This window comes from Euleptes europaea, chromosome 9 (genome assembly GCF_029931775.1).
Source record: "Euleptes europaea isolate rEulEur1 chromosome 9, rEulEur1.hap1, whole genome shotgun sequence".
Classification (NCBI taxonomy): Eukaryota; Metazoa; Chordata; class Lepidosauria; order Squamata; family Sphaerodactylidae; genus Euleptes; species Euleptes europaea.
The window spans coordinates 63,602,854-63,621,978 of NC_079320.1; positions in this window are offsets into that span (position 1 = coordinate 63,602,854).

Sequence of the window (19,125 nt, forward strand, 5' to 3'; positions counted from 1 at the left end):
CCCTACACTATTATCTATGGCCTGCTGCATTTTTTCCATACACAAATATAAAAGGTAAAGGTCCCCTGTGCAAGCACCGGGTCATTCCTGACCCATGGGGTGACGTCACAACCCGACGTTTCCAAGGCAGACTTTGTTTGCGGGGTGGTTTGCCAGTGCCTTCCCCAGTCATCTTCCCTTTACCCCCAGCAAGCTGGGTACTCATTTGACCGACCTCAGAAGGATGGAAGGCTGAGTCAACCTTGAGCCGGCTACTTGAAACCAACTTCCATTGGGATTGAACTCAGGTCATGAGCAGAGCTTTTGACTGCAGTACTGCAGCTTAACACTCTGCGCCACGGGGCTCCTTAGCAAATATAGGTAGTGAATAAATAAGAATAATTTGCATTTGTATATTACTTTTTTTGCCAATCCATATTTATATAGTACTTAGGCAATGTGAACGATTTGTGCCTGATTATTTGTGTTTGAGCTGTGGCATCAGCTTATCTTACTGGCACAGCAACCTGTTTTGTGAAACCGTACTGGAGCCTGTATTAGGGTTGCCAACTGCCAGGTAGTAGCAGGAGATCTCCTGCTAATTCAAGTGATCTCCAGCCGATAGAGATCAGATCACCTGGAGAAAAATGGCCGCTTTGGCAATTGAACTGTATGGCATTGAAGTCCCTCCCCTCCCCAAACCCCACCCTCCTCAAACTCCGCCCCCAAAATCTCCCGCCAGTGGCGAAGAGGGACCTGGCAACCCTAGTCTGTATTGGTGTGTCTTATGCAAAATTCTCACTTGCTGAGGGTGGAAAATATTGGGTTGGACCCAGCTAGCTTGTTTGGTGGCTTGTGAGAAAGGGAGGAAGGAGTCCCCTGTGATCACTGAAAAGGCTATGCTATGGATTAGCATGGAGAACAGGCATGTTGACTGGAGACTGTAGTAGAGAAGAGAATTGGGTGAGGGTTTTTAAAAAATATTTTATTGAAAATTTAACCATTACATACACATACACACGCATACCATCTTGCCATTTTTCAGGGAAATCAGCAATTAATTGCCTTTACAAACATGTTCATATAAGCCATACATTAAATGTAACCAGATGGTAAAGGTAAAGGTCCCCTGTGCAAGCACCGGGTCATTCCTGACCCTGGGGTGACGTCACATTCCGACGTTTACTAGGCAGACTTTGTTTATGGGGTAGTTTGCCAGTGCCTTCCCCAGTCATCTTCCCTTTACCCCCAGCAAGCTGGGTACTCATTTTACTGACCTTGGCAGGCTGGAAGGCTGAGTCAACCTTGAACCGGCTACCTGAAATTGACTTCTGTCAGGATCAAACTCAGGTCATGAGCAGAGCTTTTTGACTACAGTACTGCAGCTTACCACTCTGCGCCACGGGGCTCCTAGATGGTGGGCTACTCTAAATTGCGTATATTATTTAAACATCTTGCTTTTTAACTGTACCAATCTTCAACCAAGTCTTAATGTTATAAAGTTATAAACAATATCTAATATTACTGCACTTAATTGTGCTTATCATCCCTACTTTAGCTTAGCTATAATTAATTCCTGCCCTTTTTCTACTTTCTACCCGCTTTTATTTCGTGTTCTTCTAACATCTTTTATCCTCTACTTTTAAATATGTATTACATTACACATTCAGATATGCATAGTCATAAATAAGGCTCCTATTTCTTTTGAAATTCATCTATTGATCTTCCATTCAACACGTTGGATAGTTTAGCCATCACAGCATATTTCGACATTTTTTCTTACCATCTTTCGAGATCTGGAGTTTCTTCTTGTTTCCACACCGTTGCCAGGACTACTCTTGCAGCAGTTATCATATAACTGAATAACTCCCTGTGTTTTTTAATCTAGATTTGCCGATTCTATTCCCAGTAACATTGTTTGAGAATTGGGTGAAGTTGAGCTTTAAAAATGGTTGAATGCAACCCATTATGTTATTTGTTTAGATATTTATGCCCTGCTTTTCTCTCCAATAGGAGCCCCGATGTGCAGAGTGGTAAGCTGCAGTACTGCTGTCTAGGGCTGTCAATTCGGTTTGGTCCGAACTGAAAATCAACCGAATTTCCCCTGATTCGGTGATTTTCAGTTCGGACGGATCCGAACTCAAATCTGGCAGGCAACCGGGGGGGGGGGCGAATTCAGCGAGTTCGGGAGTTCGCAAATAAATTCGGCCAATTCGGCCCCCCCTTCAGGGAGGCGGGCTGTCATTTAAACTCATCTGCGCCTCCCAGCTGGGAGGCTCAGATGAGTTTAAAGGGCAGCCCGCCCCCCTTCAGCGGAGCCCGCTGAAGGGGGGCAGGCTGCCCTTTAAACTGATCTGCGCCTCCCAGCTGGGAGGCTCAGATCAGTTTAAAGGGCCCCTGCGCGCCTTCAGGGAATCCCTGAAGGCGCGCTTCGGCCGAATTTTCCCCCGAACTCCGGATCCCCCCGAATTACCGGGGATCCGAAGCGGGGGAGTTCGGACTTCGGCACGTACCGACCCCACAAGGGTCAAATTCGGCCGAATCCGAACTGTACCGAATTTTTTTTTTGACAGCCCTACTGCTGTCCAAACACTGCTCGCAACCTGAGTTCGATCCCAACAGAAGTTGGTTTCAGGTAGCCGGGTCAAGGTTGACTCAGCCTTCCATCTTCTGAGGTCGGTAAAATGAGTACCCAGCTTGCTGGGGGTAAAGGTGCCTGCAGAGTCAAAACAATTTATTTATGTATTTATTTAAAATATTTTATTAGCCACCTAACAACCCTTTCATTCTACCCATTGCTCTGCTGCTGTAAACATCCCTGCTAATGCTTGGAGCTGCGGGCTGGGGATTTACAGTGCATTTCTAAGCAGAATTACTCTAGTCTAAGCCCATTGAAATGAATGGCCTTAGAATAGAGTAACTCTCCTTAGGAAGATAATTCACAGTGGGTAGCCGTGTTAGTCTGTTTGCAGTAGTCAAAAAGGGCAAGAGTCCAGTAGCACCTTAAAGACTAACAAAAATATTTTCTGGTAGGGTATGAGCTTTCGTGAGCCACAGCTCACTTCTTCAGATCTGAAGAAGTGAGCTGTGGCTCACGAAAGCTCATCTCCTTAGGAATGCAGTGTTAGGCTCCCAAATGTGGGCTTGCTGTTGAATATGTAATTGTTATCTCTATCTCACTATCCTGTTCAGTACTTCTGACTTTTGGAAAAAGCATATTATTGCAAAAAGTTGCCCTTTGTACATGAAGAGGAATGTTTTCCAGGCTGCTGTATCAATAGGAAGCTATTTTGGTGACCCGGTTGAAAAATAAATACTTGTAGATTAATGGAAGCCAAACGTGTGTGTCTGTACTCTGTAACAGAAGGTTTGCTACCTAACTGGGTTCTCCACTGTGTGGAAAATTTGCTAATAAAACTCTTTTGGCCTTAGGGATGAAAGGTGTACTCTGAATGTTGAAGAGTTAGTATAATGTCACAAAAACCTTCTTTGTATTTCTCTTCTGTGGGGAAGATGTGTCATGCTGTCTGTGTATTCACGAGGATACAAGCTTGTAAATTGACAGAGAATATGTTTCATTTTAATCCAACCATTACAGCTCCACGGCATTTTCAAAACATTATCTTTACCTTGCCAGAGTAAATAGTGATCTCCATTCACTGGGAAAAAGTATAAGCAATTTAGTTACAGTAGGGTGCCCTGGGTATTTTCTCTTTTATGATATTTGTATTATTTCTAAACCTTAGGCTGCCCCAATTTTCTCTTAACAAAGCCATGTTCACTATGACACGTTCATTCTCCCGGTGTGAGATGGAAGTCCATTTACTAACTTCATGCTCCATACAGCTTACATGGAATCTTAATAAATCATAAACGGCCTCACAACGGACAGGACTTGCCTCTTCTGCAATTTCTCATGCTGGCTTTTTCAGAAATAATGCTTTCTTCCCCTGATCAAAAAACCCCAAACAGAACCAAGTACATGATTCAGAGAGGAATACTAGTGGGACTCTCGTAATGCCTAAGTTTTGATGAGAAACAGTTGAAAGTTTAGAACTTTGTCCCTATAAGCATAAGTACCATTGAGTTTTAATTACAAGGTACACATTGAAAAATCAGAAGAGTGAAAACATAGATTGCTGGGCTTTTCTGCTTGTGTTATGGACAGAACTATCATTGAGGGATGACCTAGGAAAATCCTCTTGTGAAATGTCTGTTCCTTACACAGAGTTTTCCAAACTTTTTGAGTCATGGAGTACTTTTCAGGAGAGACATTCATAATGGAGCACTAATTTTCACCTAGCACCTATATACTAAATGAAATGACACTAGTATTTTTCTTTCCAATCTCTTCATGAAGCACTAGGAGATGTTTCGCGGAGCATCAAGTGATCCTTAGAGCCCAGTTTGGGAACCTCTGCCTTAAAGGATGTCCAGAAGAGCAAAATCTGTAACTAAGAAGGTTGCTGATACATGTGGCTCAGAGAAGATTCTGAAGTGACTTGTAACAATGGTGGATCTGTAAAGGTACCCAGAAATAAGGTTCCTGGTTATTATGCTGGAGCTCCAGTGCTTGGGTAGGGTCATGTGTGGGTGAACGTATTAGGCAAAAGAAAGAAGAATTAATAGTTTAACCATGGTGAAGTGCTGCCATGAATACCAAGCTACGGCTGCTCCTGAATTACTTCCCGATGCCACGTAGATCAGAGTTGACCATGTCACATAATGGAATTGTCACTGGAACTTTTGGAGGGGGAGGTTGTGCATTTGGATGTGTATTATCTTTAATTTGTATGTATTTTATTTTTCAAATTGATATCTCATCTCTCCCACAACAAATGCTGCTCGATATAGCTAGAAGTACTATGGAAGTACAGATGACAGCATTTATCAAATGCATCTGGAATACATATCAAAATGTGCCGGGTATGTGAATCCACACAATCCAAGTTCACAGAAATTCACTGTGGATCATCAGAAGGACGTGGAATGGAGCACTTGGTGCAGCAAAACTATGGAACCAACACAGAATGGAGCAAACAGCATCTGTAGTGAAATGAAATCTTAATTAAGGGGCTAGAACAGGGGAGGAGCAACTAAACAGGAAACAGGAAGTTACAAGGAGACTGAGAGAGAAAAAGCAAGCAGACACTAGGGAGGAACTGTTGACTTTTCTTTGTATTACAGAAGTTCAATAAACACCTTGTTATACAAATACCTGAAGTCCCTGGCATTAATAAGACAGCATCCAGCCAACCCTACAGTAGCCTATAGAAGGGCCACCACATTTTGCCTAAAGCCAGATTTAAATTCCAGAAAGAGAGCCAAGGAATTTGAAGAAAAAGAAGAGGATTCTGATGCTAGCCATAAGTACCTTTGGATTAAATCATGCCAGTGCTGTCACTCTTCTTTAGAACTGGTTTTTAAAACTTCATCTGTACCAATGCATATATCCCCACCAACTTTTTAGATCACTTATGCATCTGGTTGAATAAGCTCAATCAAACAAAAACAAAACCGGGTTTGTTTTCTCTGCTCCTCCACAAGAAGCCTGCTGGGTGACCTTGAGCTAGTCACAGTTTTCTCAGAACTCTCTTAGCCTCATCTATCTTACAAGGTACCTGTTGTGGGGAGGGGAAGGGAAGGCAACTGTAAGCCAGTTTGAGACTCCTTAGAGAAAAGTGGAGTATTAAAACCAACTCTCCTCCTCCTCCTCCTCCTTTCACAACACAATCTTGTAAGGTTTAAAAGTAGCTCCACAGATATTGTTGCCAACAACCTGGTGTAAAAAATTCCTGCCCTTTTAACAGTGGCTTAATGCTTTTTGTGGCATGGAAGTAAATAACATTACCTGGTATGTAAGATCCCATTAAGCCTCTATGAAGGGAGCCAGGCTCCCCCCGCACAGCCTGATCTGATGAATCTGTACTCAAAATTCCCAGCAGGTAATAGGGTTGAATGGTACGCTGTGCTGTGTGAGGAACTTTACTGTGACTACTTTATCCCATTCTGCTAGTGCAATGCGTATCTGCATGGTTCCTTCCCCTGGAATGGGTGTTCTGGTGAGAGGGAGGGTGTGATCCCATGGGAAAACCTCACATAGCTGTCTTATCCATGTGTTTTCAGACCTTTCAAGGTCACCCTAGGAAAGTTGCTTCCCATAGCACTAGTGTAATTTTATAGGGTGCTGACATGTGCATTGAGCTACAGGTAACACACGGTGGCTGCAGTCCTACAAACAAATTCCTGGAAGTCAGCCCCTGTGAGAAGATGGAATTTACATCTGAGTAGATCTGAATAGGACTGCTCCCGAAACTTACAGGAGAGATTCCAAGAGGGGCACGAGTCCTTTCCTTTTGAATGTGGATTACGCTTCTTAGCCTTCCACTCATTTTTCCTTTGGCTTTGGAAAATCGTAAGCCAGACCAGGCAGGTCTAAATGAGAGCCTCTCAAATGGCAGCTGGTATTTTCTGTAAGCCCTCCTGCTTTGCTAGTGTACTCCTGAAAAGAATGTCATTGTGTGCTTTACATCCTTGCCTAGATATTGTCTTGTGTTCAATAGTTTTCAGCACTCTGGTTTTACTGCTTATAGTCTCCTTCAATATTCTATTCTAACAAAAGGTATCCTTTTGTTGCCTTACTAATAAAACAGTCCCCCCCCCACATATTCTATATTTTATTATGGGAAATCAGAGGGTTTTTTAATTTTTAAACTGTAAAACTCTTCAGTCTTGACTGATAAGGACATAGTCGTGCATTTTTAAAAAGCCTTATTACACAGATAAGGGAATCCATTCCAGCAGAGGGAGTTAGAATTCTATTCTGTTTTGCCTTCCTAAAGATTCAGTCTAGAGATAACAGGTACTAGGGTTGAGGTTTATTTAAAAAAACAAACAAACCAGGGGATTTTCATTGAGCTATTTATCAACAGAGAGCAGCGTGATATAGTGGTTAAGAGCAGTGGTTTGGAGGGGTGGACTCTGATCTGGAGAACCGAGTTTGATTCCCTACTCCTCCATATGAGTGGCCGAGGCTAATCTAGTGAACATGCCTCCACATGAAGCCAGCTGGGTGATGTTGGGCTAATCACAGCTCTCTCAGCCCCACTTTCCTTACAGGTGTCTGTTGTGGGGAGTGGAAGGGAAGGAGATTAAGCTGGTTTGATTCTTCCTTAAGTGGCAGAGAAAGTCGGCATATAAAAACCAACTCCTCCTCCTCCTCCTCCTCCTCCTCCTCCTCCTCCTCCTCCTCCTCCTCTTCTTCTTCTTCTTCTTCTTCTTCTTCTTCTTCTTCTTCTTCTTCTTCTTCTTCTTCTTCTTCTTAAGTTGATGAGAGATTCATTCCAAAGGCTGTTGCTACAGGCTCATTTATTTATTTATTTTAGAATTTGTACTTCACCTTTCAGCCACATATCAATAGGGTTGCCATGTCCCTCTTTGCCACCGGCGGGAGGTTTTGGGGGCGAAGCCTAAGGAAGGAGGGGCTTGGGGAGGGGAGGGGCTTCATTGCCATAGAGTCCAATTGCCAAAGCGGCCATTTTCTCCATGGGAACTAATCAGCTGGAGATTGGTTGTAATAACAGGAGATCTCCAGCTACTACCTGGAGGTTGGCAACCCTACATATCAAGCCCCCAGTACAACTGTGTTGTTCCTAATGGTTAAGTGTTATCTGCAATGGATAATTTTTGGATTGCTGCGTTGCTCTATAGCTGGTCAGACTGCTTGCCTGCCAAATTCAATATACATACCCCACCCCATTCTAATTAAACCGAATATAGTAGCCCTCAGGAATCTGACTGGTCACAGATGGAGACAGGACTAGATGAACCCCTGGTCTGTTCCACTGGAACTCTTTTATGCTTTTATATATTAACTACCAATTCTTCTTCAACTGGAGGAAAAAAACCTGTTCTGCCCTTAACACCTTATTTTCACACATTCATGGTATCAAATGTCAGTGCTGTGAGTAACTGGTAATGTATTTGACAGATGCTATATGTGAAACTTACATTTTGAATTCTCTGTACGCCTTGTGTAACCTTTCAGTTTCTGAGATAAATTCTCGTCTACCACAGTTTGGAAAAATTATATCTTTATACGTAACATTAAGAGAATATGTGTGTGTGTGTGTGTGTTTGTGTGTTCTTAATGCTGTAAGTATTATTAAATTGCTCTTGACAAAGATGTTCTATTCGTATGGGCATTTTGCTGCAGGAATAGCACAAAAGTAGATAAATACTTTGCAATTTAGCTTCACCTGAAAACTCTTTAAAAGGTGTCCTTTACTGTGACCTTTCTAGCCAAATCTCTCAATTAGACAATGGGATTTTGGCTGGTAGCTGAAGTTACATGCCTACCTTTAACTTTGACCATGCTCAATGGATAAATGGCATGCATTGGGGAGTTTAAGTGCAAGGTTGCCATGAGTAGGGGACTAGTGTATAAAATTCCTGGGGCCTAGGTAGTCCCAGATACATGGGGAGTTTAACATAGCACCACTGGAGGGCAGTAGCTGCGTATATATTCTAATCAAGCATCTTGCATGCATTCTTAAACAATGAAGGAATCTGCCTAGATGCCCATTATGGCTCATGGCAACATCCAGTAGAGATTAAACACACAAACAAGACACAATATGTATCAATTTACATACAGTTTTGTTCAACACATTCCACTGCAAATTGCCATGTCTTGAATTGGCAAGGGTTTAGTAACATAGTGATCCACGTGCACATGTGAACAAGTTAATGTCAACATTCATCTTTAGCAAGTTCAAGTTTACAAGACTGAGAAGAATATGGACAGATCTCCACTTCCTTAATTCAAATGGCTGATTTGTGGTAAGCCAAGATATCAGGGAGATCTAACTCAATGTCACATGTATACTTGAGTACCAGTTCAGTTTCCCACTCAGCCATGAAGCTCACTGTATGACCCTAGGCAAGTCGGTCTCTAGGTCGCAGATTGCTGTGAGGACCGACGTATGCATGTCTGTGGACCATCTACATTACCCCAAAGTCACTGGGAAAAGGGTGGGATTTAAACCGCTAGATAGATAAGACAAAGAAATTACAGGGGTTACCGCATTATGTATTCCCAGTGATGTATTAAGAGTTTGAAAATGTTATAAAAAATACCGTTCGCACTTTCTATGTATTCCCACCGATGTATTAAGAGTTTGAAACTGTTATAAAAAATGCTGGCCCCTTTAGCTGTGAAGACGTATTCCAACCATTTTTTAGCCGTGGCATCCAAAAACCCTTTTAAAGTGATGTTTTTTATAACATTTTCAAACTCTTAATATATCGCTGGGAATACATAATGCGGTAACCCCCTACGTGTAAAAAAAAAAAAGCCAAACAATGTTTTTTTGTTGGGAAAGAATAGCCTTAGGAGGAGACAATTTGGAGTGAGAAAGACATAGCCCTATGAAATCTGTCTTTGAACTCCTGTTTCATAAGAAAAATGGCTGTCAGGATGTATGTAAATTGTAGTTCTACTTTAGGGAGAAAGAATGGGATAGAGAAGAGAAACTCCAGCAGTGAACTTTTTTTTAGTATTAATATAGTATCAATTAATTTTTAACAATTGTAACTATTTTATGCTGTTTTATGTTTTATTACATTTTACTTGATAAGTCTCCTTGAGCAGGTTCTCTGGAGAGGCAGCATATCCATTTAAATAAATGCTGCACTCTTATTTCAAACCTAGCATTAATGTAATTACACACTTAACAAGAGCTTGTTATTTTGGTATTGCTAATTTTGATCACTTTTCTGGTCCATTCTGCCAATCAACTTCCTCAAAAATAATTATTTACTTAACAATTTTGTGAAGATTTTTTTGTCTACCCACCTTTGTGTTAGGAGATAAAGTAAAATTATGTGTCAGAAATATGCAAACTAAAAAAATCTTTTTTAGGAATTATCACAAAGTTATCCTTCCCAGTTTTCCACAGTAATATGTATGGTATGTACAATGGAGTATTTGCTCCCTCTGTGTTTTCAGGGTGATTGGAACCATGAATTACTGCCCATTGTTTTCACTGAGCCTCAACTGCTTTTTTCAGTCATGAAGAGACGGTAAAGAGAGACAGTGTATGTGATATGAAGGGATTTTAAAAAAAATGAGTAATGGCTTCATTATGGAACTTTTTGCATAACACCGCTCTCAGCATTCTGCAAAGAAATCTCCAACAACCTGGTTAGCCTTTCTGAATACCCGTCAGGAATCTCAAAGTTCATTCTTTGACTGATTGTGAACTCCATCCTTTTATCTAGGCAAGGAAAAATCAGCAGAGGTATGCAATTCAACTCTGTGTGTGGGCAGGTAAAGATACAATGCAAGACAGAACAATGTGAATTTTGAATGCACTGCAGCAGCCGCTAATAAAATCTAGTAAATAATGTGGAGATAGAAAGGGTAATTTCTTCTCTCCTCTTGTTTCCAATCTAGTACAGTATTGGCATAGGTGAAGAAGGTCCCAGATTCAGTTCCTTTCATATCCAGTTTAATGGATCAGATAATAAATGCTGAGAAAGACCTCTACAGATCTTGGATGCTGCTACCAGTTAGAGTCAACAATGCTTCCCTTGAGAGACAAAGGCTGCAATCCTAAAAACATTTTCCTGGGAGTAACTTCAATGAATAAAATGGGATTGACTTCTGAGAAGAGTTGTTTAGGATTGCTCCCCATATGTTTGACTCAGTATAAGGCAGCATCATGTGTTCAAATCCTAATTCAGAAATGAAGCTTGCTAGCTGATGTTGGGCTAATCATGATCTCTCAGCCCAATCTACCTCACATAGGATAAAATAGAGAGAAAAATATGCCACTCTAAATTCTTCGGATGAAGGGTAAGATAAAAATGTAATAATCTGAATCATGTTTGGAAGATCAGTTTTCCAAACAGTGAAAATTTGCTGAAACTTTCTGTGAAGATTTTCACCTAATGCTTGGGGAAGGCTCCAGTTTTCTAGCATTCTACCTCCATGGAAAAAATGCAACTCCATTATTTACTCCCATTATGACTCAACATAAGGAGAGGGGGTGTTCTTCCTCCCTTAGACCAAAGAGACAATCTTGCAAGCAAGCGTGCTTCCACTTTTCCCACATCTAAATAAATTAAAAAATAAAATAAAGGGGACATCAGAGTCTGCAGCAACTATTGGACCATGGTATTAATTTTTCACGCAAGTAAAGTGATGCTCAAAGTCTTAAACAAAGACTGTAACCATATATGGAATGAGAAATGCCTGATGTTCAAGCTGGATTCAGAAAAGGAAGAGGCACTAGAGATCATATTTCAAATTTACGTTGGTTACAGGAGCATACAAGAGAATTTCAGAAGAAAATGGTGCCATAGATTACAGCAATGTTTTTGACTGTGTGGATCATGAAAAGCTATGGATGGTTTTAAAGGAAATGGGTGTGCCACAGCATCTGATTCTTTTGATGTGCAACCTGTACTCTGGACAAGAGGCCACAGTTAGAACAGAATATGGAGAAACGGAATGGTTTCCAATTGGCAAAGGTGTCAGACAAGGATGTATTTTATCTCCCTATCTCTTCAATCTATATGCAGAACATATAATGAGGAAAGCTGGATTAGATTTAGATGAAGGTGGAGTGAAAATTGGAGGGAGGAACATTAATAATTTGAGATATGCTGATGACACTACATTATTGGCAGAAAATAGTGAAGATTTGAAACGACTACTGCTGAAAGTTAAAAGAGTAAGTGCCAAAGCAGGACTACAGCTGAACATCAAGAAAACAAAAGTAATGACTACAGGAGAATTACACAACTTTAAGGCTGACACTGAGGAAATTGAAATTGTTCAAGACTTTCTATTCCTTGGCTCCATCGTGAACCAAAAGGGAGACTGCAAGGAAGAAATCCAGAAGGAGACTGAGACTGGGAAGGGCAGCCATGAAGGAACTAGAAAAGATTCTTAAGTGTAAGGATGTGTCACTGGCAACCAAGGTCAAGTTAATCATGCCATAGTATTCCCTATTACTATTTATGGGTGTGAACATAGGATAATGAAGAAAACTGACAGAAAGTAGATTCCTTTGAAATGTGGTATTGGAGGAGAGTTTTACGGGTACCATGGTCTGCCAAAAAAGACAAATAAGTGGGTTCTATATCAATTCAAGCCTTAACTGTCCCTATAAGCTAAAATGACTAAACTGAGGCTATCATACTTTGGTCACATTATGAGAAGACAAGTGTCACTGGAAAAGTCAATAATGCTCGGAAAAGTTGAGGGCAGCAGGAAAAGAGGAAGATCCAACAAGAGATGGATTGAAAGGAAGCACAGCCCTTGGTTTGCAAGACTTGAGCAAGGCTGTTAATTATAGGATATTTTGGAGGACATTGATTCATAGGGTCATCGTGAGTTGAAAGTGACTTGACGGCACTTACACACACACTCACAAATAAAAAAGGAGGCAGATAGAACATCTTACTAACATTACTAAGGAGCCTCCGAATACTCTGAATCAGCAGCCTCCAAATACCAGTGCTTGGAGGCAACACTGAGAATGGACTTATTCTTTGTGCCTTGTTTGGTTTCCTTCCAAGGCAACTGGTTAACCGCTGTGTGAAATGGGACTAGCTGGACCATGTGGCTAATCCAGCAGGGCTCTTCTTACATTCACACGTGACTAACATTTTGTAGCAGATTCTAAAAAGACTAATTCTTTTATTTGGAAAGTGGGAGAAAATACCCCATGTCTGTCAGTTTCTTCTTTTCCAAAAAAAAAAAAAAAAAAAAAAGGGACATGGTTAATGTATAAGTTAAACCACTCTGCACACACTCTTATTGATTTCTCTAGGAATAAGATTGACTTTTATATCAAGGAATTATTCTCTAGTGTTCCTCTGGGCTTGCATAGCATCTTCTGTTTAAATGTTGGCCTACATTTTTCTTTCTAGTTTATGTGGATATAAGGAGCTGCTAGAACTGGCCTTGGGACTGTGGGAGATTTCATTTGTCATTTATCAATTTATCTTGAGGTCTGCCTGTGGATGTTGGATGGGTTTCCTTAGTTGGAGTTTAGTCAATATTTTTTTGTTGTACTTTTATGAATGTTACATTTTGCAAATATGATGAGATTGAAATCAGGCAAAAACATTTCATGAAAATGTATCTCTAATGAAATTTGTAATTAAGGCCCTGATGTTTGAACCAGTTACTCCAAAATAAATCTTGTTGATATCAGTGGAATTATAGTATCGAGGTGGTTCTGTCTAAGAAGTTGGAAAAGATATATAGTATTTTTGAATGGAGATCAAAAGATCACATTTCCCCTGCATTGTGTAATATCAAAGCCATTGTTCCATTACACTTTCAAAACTTTATAATAGGTTGGCTCCTACCAGTTTTTCCACTGATACAAGAAATCCCTTTTTGACCCCTGAAGAGGCTAAACCATGAATTGTGGACCCATGTGTACAAAAATCCAGGAACTATAGTGAACAGGGGCATTGAGAAGATTTCCTTTCCTCCTTCTTAGTAAGGTAAGGTAAAGGTCCCCTGTGCAAGCTCCGGGTCATTCTTGACCCATGGGGTGATGTCACATCCCGACATTTTCTAGGCAGACTTTGTTTACGGGGTGGTTTGCCAGTGCCTTCCCCAGTCATCTTCCCTTTACCCCCAGCAAGCTGGGTACTCATTTGACCGACCTCGGAAGGATGGAAGGCTGAGTCAACCTTGAGCCAGCTACCTGAAACCGACTCCTGTCGGGATCCTCCTTCTTACACCCCCACAAAACTGACTGGATCCTGCTGATTGAAGATACTTTCACCAGTGCACCAATGTTAGGCTTACCAGGTCCTTCTTCTTTTTTGGCGGGAGGTTTTTGGAGTGGAAGTGGGGTGGGGGGCGTGCGCTCCCGGAAGTGGGTTCACATCCAGAAGTGCTGCATTGCAAAGGGCAATGAGCGGTAAAGTTTGAGTGGTAAAGGCCTGTTGTGATGCGGCACTTCGGGTTGTAAAACACACCACAAGGGGCCGTTTTCCACTCAAATGGCCCCCTGTGATGCGTTTTACACTCGGAAGTGCCGCATAGCAACAGGCCTTTACCGGCCCTTTGCAATGCAGCACTTTCGGATGTGAACTGGAAGTGACCTGTCCCTGCCTGCACAGATTGCCCACCGACCCTCAACTGGTCAGCGGGCAGCCAGGTGGATTGGCGGGAGTTTGCCCGCCACCACCTGGCACTTGGCAACCCTAACCAATGAGCCCAGCTACATAAAACATACACTACTCAGGCATCCCAATATATGTGGGAAAGGAGACCAAAGATCTGTCACTTTGCTATCTTTAGTGATATATGTAGAAAATATATATATAAAGATATATATCTTTCTACAAAAGATATATATAGAAAAGTGATATACCCACATAAGCTGGATTGGATTCCAGTGTCCTCACTTAACTGCTGGCATTCAAATAATAACTAGCGTCTGCTCCCCCATGTCTTGGAAGGAATATGATTCTCTTTAGATGTAATTGATAAAACAATGTATACAAATTTTCTTCTCTTTATTGCTTTAATAAATCAGTACATCGTTTATCTTGGGGTTGGGGGTAGTACAAAATGTGGCATAATAGTACACAAAATACCTAAAGACAATACTACACTGTAATGATATTTAATGGTTATGGAAGGGCAAGGGTATTGATGGCTTTTTGATCTGAAATTATATGCCACTCTGAAAGTAGCTTACAAGGACTGATAAATATATACCAATCAAAAATTTAACAAGCAATAAGATATCTAATGTTAACTCTTCATAACTACCAGCTTTCTCTCAGCAGGGTAACTGTTTTTACTTTTAGACCCAGGTTAATGGGAAGGCTTGGTTGGGTTGTTCCACCATATGGTGGAACAGCCTTGGATTTAATTCTTCTTGGATCTAATTCTAATTCTTCCTTGGTTCCGTCACATGGGTGCTCCTTAAATATAATTGAGGATTGTGACTCAAAATATTTGACAGAATAACCACATTGTAGAATTTGGGGCCAAATGGCAGCCTTTTCTCTCTGTTTATATAATCGAGAAGAAACTTGTGAATACTTGCTGCAAAATAGATTCTGCCTGAAATGGTTTCTTTTTCGCACCTCCTGCAATTTAATTCAGATGGTGCATTAACCTTTCCAGAAGGCTAACAAAAATGTGCAAAATAATACTGTAAATACAAGCCAAACGTTTTTCAGCTAATGTAAATAACACGAATTGATCTTTTGAGTAGCAAATAACCTTGACAATTACATGAAACAGTTGGTCCTCTTCAGTAATTTTAAATCTGTAGAATGAAACTATAAAAGAGTATTGAGAAAACTAAATGTGGACATTGTCCAAACATTTCAAAAGATATCTAGGGAAAGATGTTGTATCTAGGGATGCCAATCTCCAGGTGGGACTTACGAGTTCTCTCAGAATTACAACAGATCTCCAGACTGCAGAGATCAGTTCCCTTGGAGGAAATGGCAACTTCAGGGGGGTGGGGGTCTATGGCATCACATCACATCCCTGCTGAGCTCCCTCTCTTCACCAAACTCCACCTTCCCTAAGTTCTACTACTCTTAAACCTCCCGGAATTTCCCATCTGGGAGCTGGCAATAGGGTTGCCAACCTCCAGGTACTAGCAGCAGATCTCCCGCTATTACAACTGATCTCCAGCCGATAGAGATCAGTTCACCTGGAGAAAATGGCCGCTTTGGCAATTGGACTCTACGGCATTGAAGCCCCTCCCTTCCCCAAACCCCGCCCTCCTCAGGCTCCACCCCCAAAATCTTCCGCCAGAGGTAAAGAGGGATCCAGCAACGCTAGTTGGCAACCCTTATTGTTCCACACATACCCACAAACACAAACCTAACAATTCAACTTCTGTATCAAAACCGTGTGTGCATTTTGTCCTGGAGTTTCTCTCAATGTTCTTCCAGCCTGGTCCCAGAACTCTTCATATATATTTTATTTTTATTCTTAGAAACCTGAGAAGTGTAATGCTTTTCCTGATCTGTGGACGGCTGTAACTGACTTCAGTCAATCTATTCTCAGTTCACATTAGCACAGGAGAAACGAAAAACAAGTTGAATATCTCTTTGGTCTATGAGAACAGCTTATATAGCCCATCAAAAAATATCTGGAAGTGTTCTCCCCCACCACTGCTCAGCCCTTTTGACTCTACTAACATGAAGCAAGCTAAGCTCTATTCTCAACTTCTTGCTGCTCAGACATTACAAATGTGTACATTATTTCTCATTCTTGTGATAGCGACCCTTTCTCCTCTCAAAGGAACCCACATTTATCACTATTCTGCTTGGAAAAAGATTGTCTTACACTTCCATGATCTCCATCCCTGCGCTGCTGCAAAGGTCAGCTCAGTCTGGTTAGCATTCCCCTGCTTGGCTTTGGCTCCGATGAATGCAAATATCTATCAAATGGCGAGCCCTAAATCTCCTCCCACTGTTCTTTTTTATCCTAGACTCACACAGCAACGCTCCCCGTGTTGTCAGGGGCCAACTGTTTTACCCTCGATGACAGGAGATGCGGCTGAAAATCTTTCCTGTTCCTTGAACTTTCTGACTTATACACGCTACAGTGCTTTGGCTAAGACGATGCTGTTTCAGGCGGGCCTCTTTCTGCCTTTTCTCTTGCTTTGCTGTTTATATGACCTCTGTAAGATAGATAAATCCATATGACAAAGCCATGTCTTCTGTAGAAAGCAGTGTGGAGGTTCCATCCTTTTGTTCATTATTGCAACGCTAGCAAGGTCTCCCTAATTATTGATGGCATATATGCAGTCCACTTCTGCTACTGTAAAAGCCATTACGTTAGGGGAAGTGTTTCTTTCTTTTTCTTTTTTAAAGCTAGGGTACATTCTTAGCGGAAAAAACCAAAAGACTTCTGCTTCTGCAAGGCACTAAAATGTTAGTCTAATGTATTAATGTTAATTTTGTATTTCAAGGCAGGAAATGGTGAGTGCAAGGATTGTGTTGAGTCCAGTGTTACCACTTTTTCATTGACCCTTGCATTAGGGTTGCCAACCTCCAGGTAGTAGCTGGAGATCTCCTGCTATTACAACTGATCTCCAGCCAGCAGAGATCAGTTCACCTGGAGAAAATGGTTGCTTTGGCAATTGGACTCTATGGCACTGAAGTCCTTCCCCTCTGCAAACCCCGCCCTCCTCAAGGTCCGTCCCAAACCTCCTGCCAGTAGTGAAGAGAGACCTGGCAACCCTACCTTGCATTAATGCAACACCACTTAGTTGTAGAGGATTTTTGCTGATGTTTTATTGGATGTGGGATTGTGGTGCACTATTATCCCTGCTGAGCAATGAGTTGTGGAGAGTGCATCTGCCTTCTGCTGGCTCTGTAGTGGCCGTCCTTTAGGGACACAGCTGACCTCAGGAAAGGGGGTTGTTAGCACCCTTGCCCTCTTCCTCTCTGTACACCTTCACATGTTGCCAGTGGGACAGGCTTGCTTTTTTCTCCTTCCTGGCTGTCCTTCTGTATCCCTTTTAAGGGAGGATGTCCAACCGAGGATTGGCCCTTTCTTCCAAGGTGCATAAGAACATAAGAAAAGCCATGCTGGATCAGACCAAGGCCCATCAAGTCCAGCAGTCTGTTCACACAGTGGCCAACCAGGTGCCACTAGGAAGCCCACAAACAAGACAACTGCAGCAGCATTGTCCTGCCTGTGTTCCAATGCACCTAATGTTTTAGGCATGCTCCTCTGATCCTGGAGAGAATAGGTATGCATCATGACTAGTATCCATTTTTTACTAGTAGCCATGAATACCCCTGTCCTCCAGAACATGTCCACTCCCCTCTTAAAGCCTTCCAAGTTGGCAGCCATCACCACAGCCTGGGGCAGGGAGTTCCACAATTTAACAATGTGTTGTGAGAAAAAATACTTCCTTTTATCAGTTTTGAATCTCTCACCCTCCAGCTTCAGCAGATGACCCTGTGTTCTGGTATTATGAGAGAGGGAGGTAAGCTCCTCCCTATCCACTCTCTCCATACCATGCATAATTTTATAGACCTCTATCAGATCTCCTCTTAACCGCCTTCTTTCCAAGCTAAACAGCCCTAAGTATTTTAGCCACTCCTCATAGGGCAGTTGCTCTAGCCCCCTGATCATTCTGGTTGCTCTTTTCTGCACCTTTTCAAGCTCTGCAATATCCTTTTTTAGGTGTGGTGGCCAGAACTGTACACAGTATTCCAAGAAGCTGCAAAAGGGGCCAGGGTCAATGGGGAGACTGTCTTTTCCCTCCCATGTGCCCCCCAGCCATCTACCCAACCCCTTATAAACTACCCTTCCCCACCCTCTGAAGCCTCCAAAAGGGAGTACTGATTTATTGAAGCACATCAAATGTTAAAAATGAATGCATTTAATGGTGAAAAGCAGATGTGGAAAAAGTGTAAATGGCGTGAAAATAAAGAATTACAAGTTTGAGTCATGCAAGAGGGAAGCTAAATTGAAATAGATCTTCAAGTGAAACAGCAGGAATTTGATTCAATATAATCCTCGCTTGTATAGGAGAAAAAGGCATATTTGGTAATATCTGGGAATATTCCCACTAATATTCAGTCTGAGACTATGAAAGAGCCCTGCCTCCACTTTACAATTGACTTTACTGGGCTTCTTGACTTCAATGGGCTCAGAAGAGTATAACTCTGCTTAGGATGGAGCTGTTGGCCTTGCTTTGGTGGTAGAACCTTTGGAGCGGACTCTATTCATCCATCCTGTTTAAGAGGGTAAAGAGCAGTGACCACCCCATTTCCTGTTCCCTCTGCTCTGCATCACCCCACTGCTACTGCCCTTGCAGAAGCTGAGAGGGGACATATGTATTCATCTATACACAGGATTGCCACAACTCTGTAATACTGGCGTTCTTTCTTCCCCCATCCCCTTAAATGAGTTTGTATAAAAGTGAAAGGCACTTTGTATAACTCTAGGGGCTAAAATAATTTTCTTCCTGTTTAATGCAGTCCAGCTTGACCCTTCTTAATCCATTGACTGCCTAAGGATGTACATCAAAAGATAGACATTTTTGGTCCCCTTTGAAGCATTCCAAAATATTATCATGCCAACAAGAAGCAATGAGCTATCATTTTCTCTCTTAGATT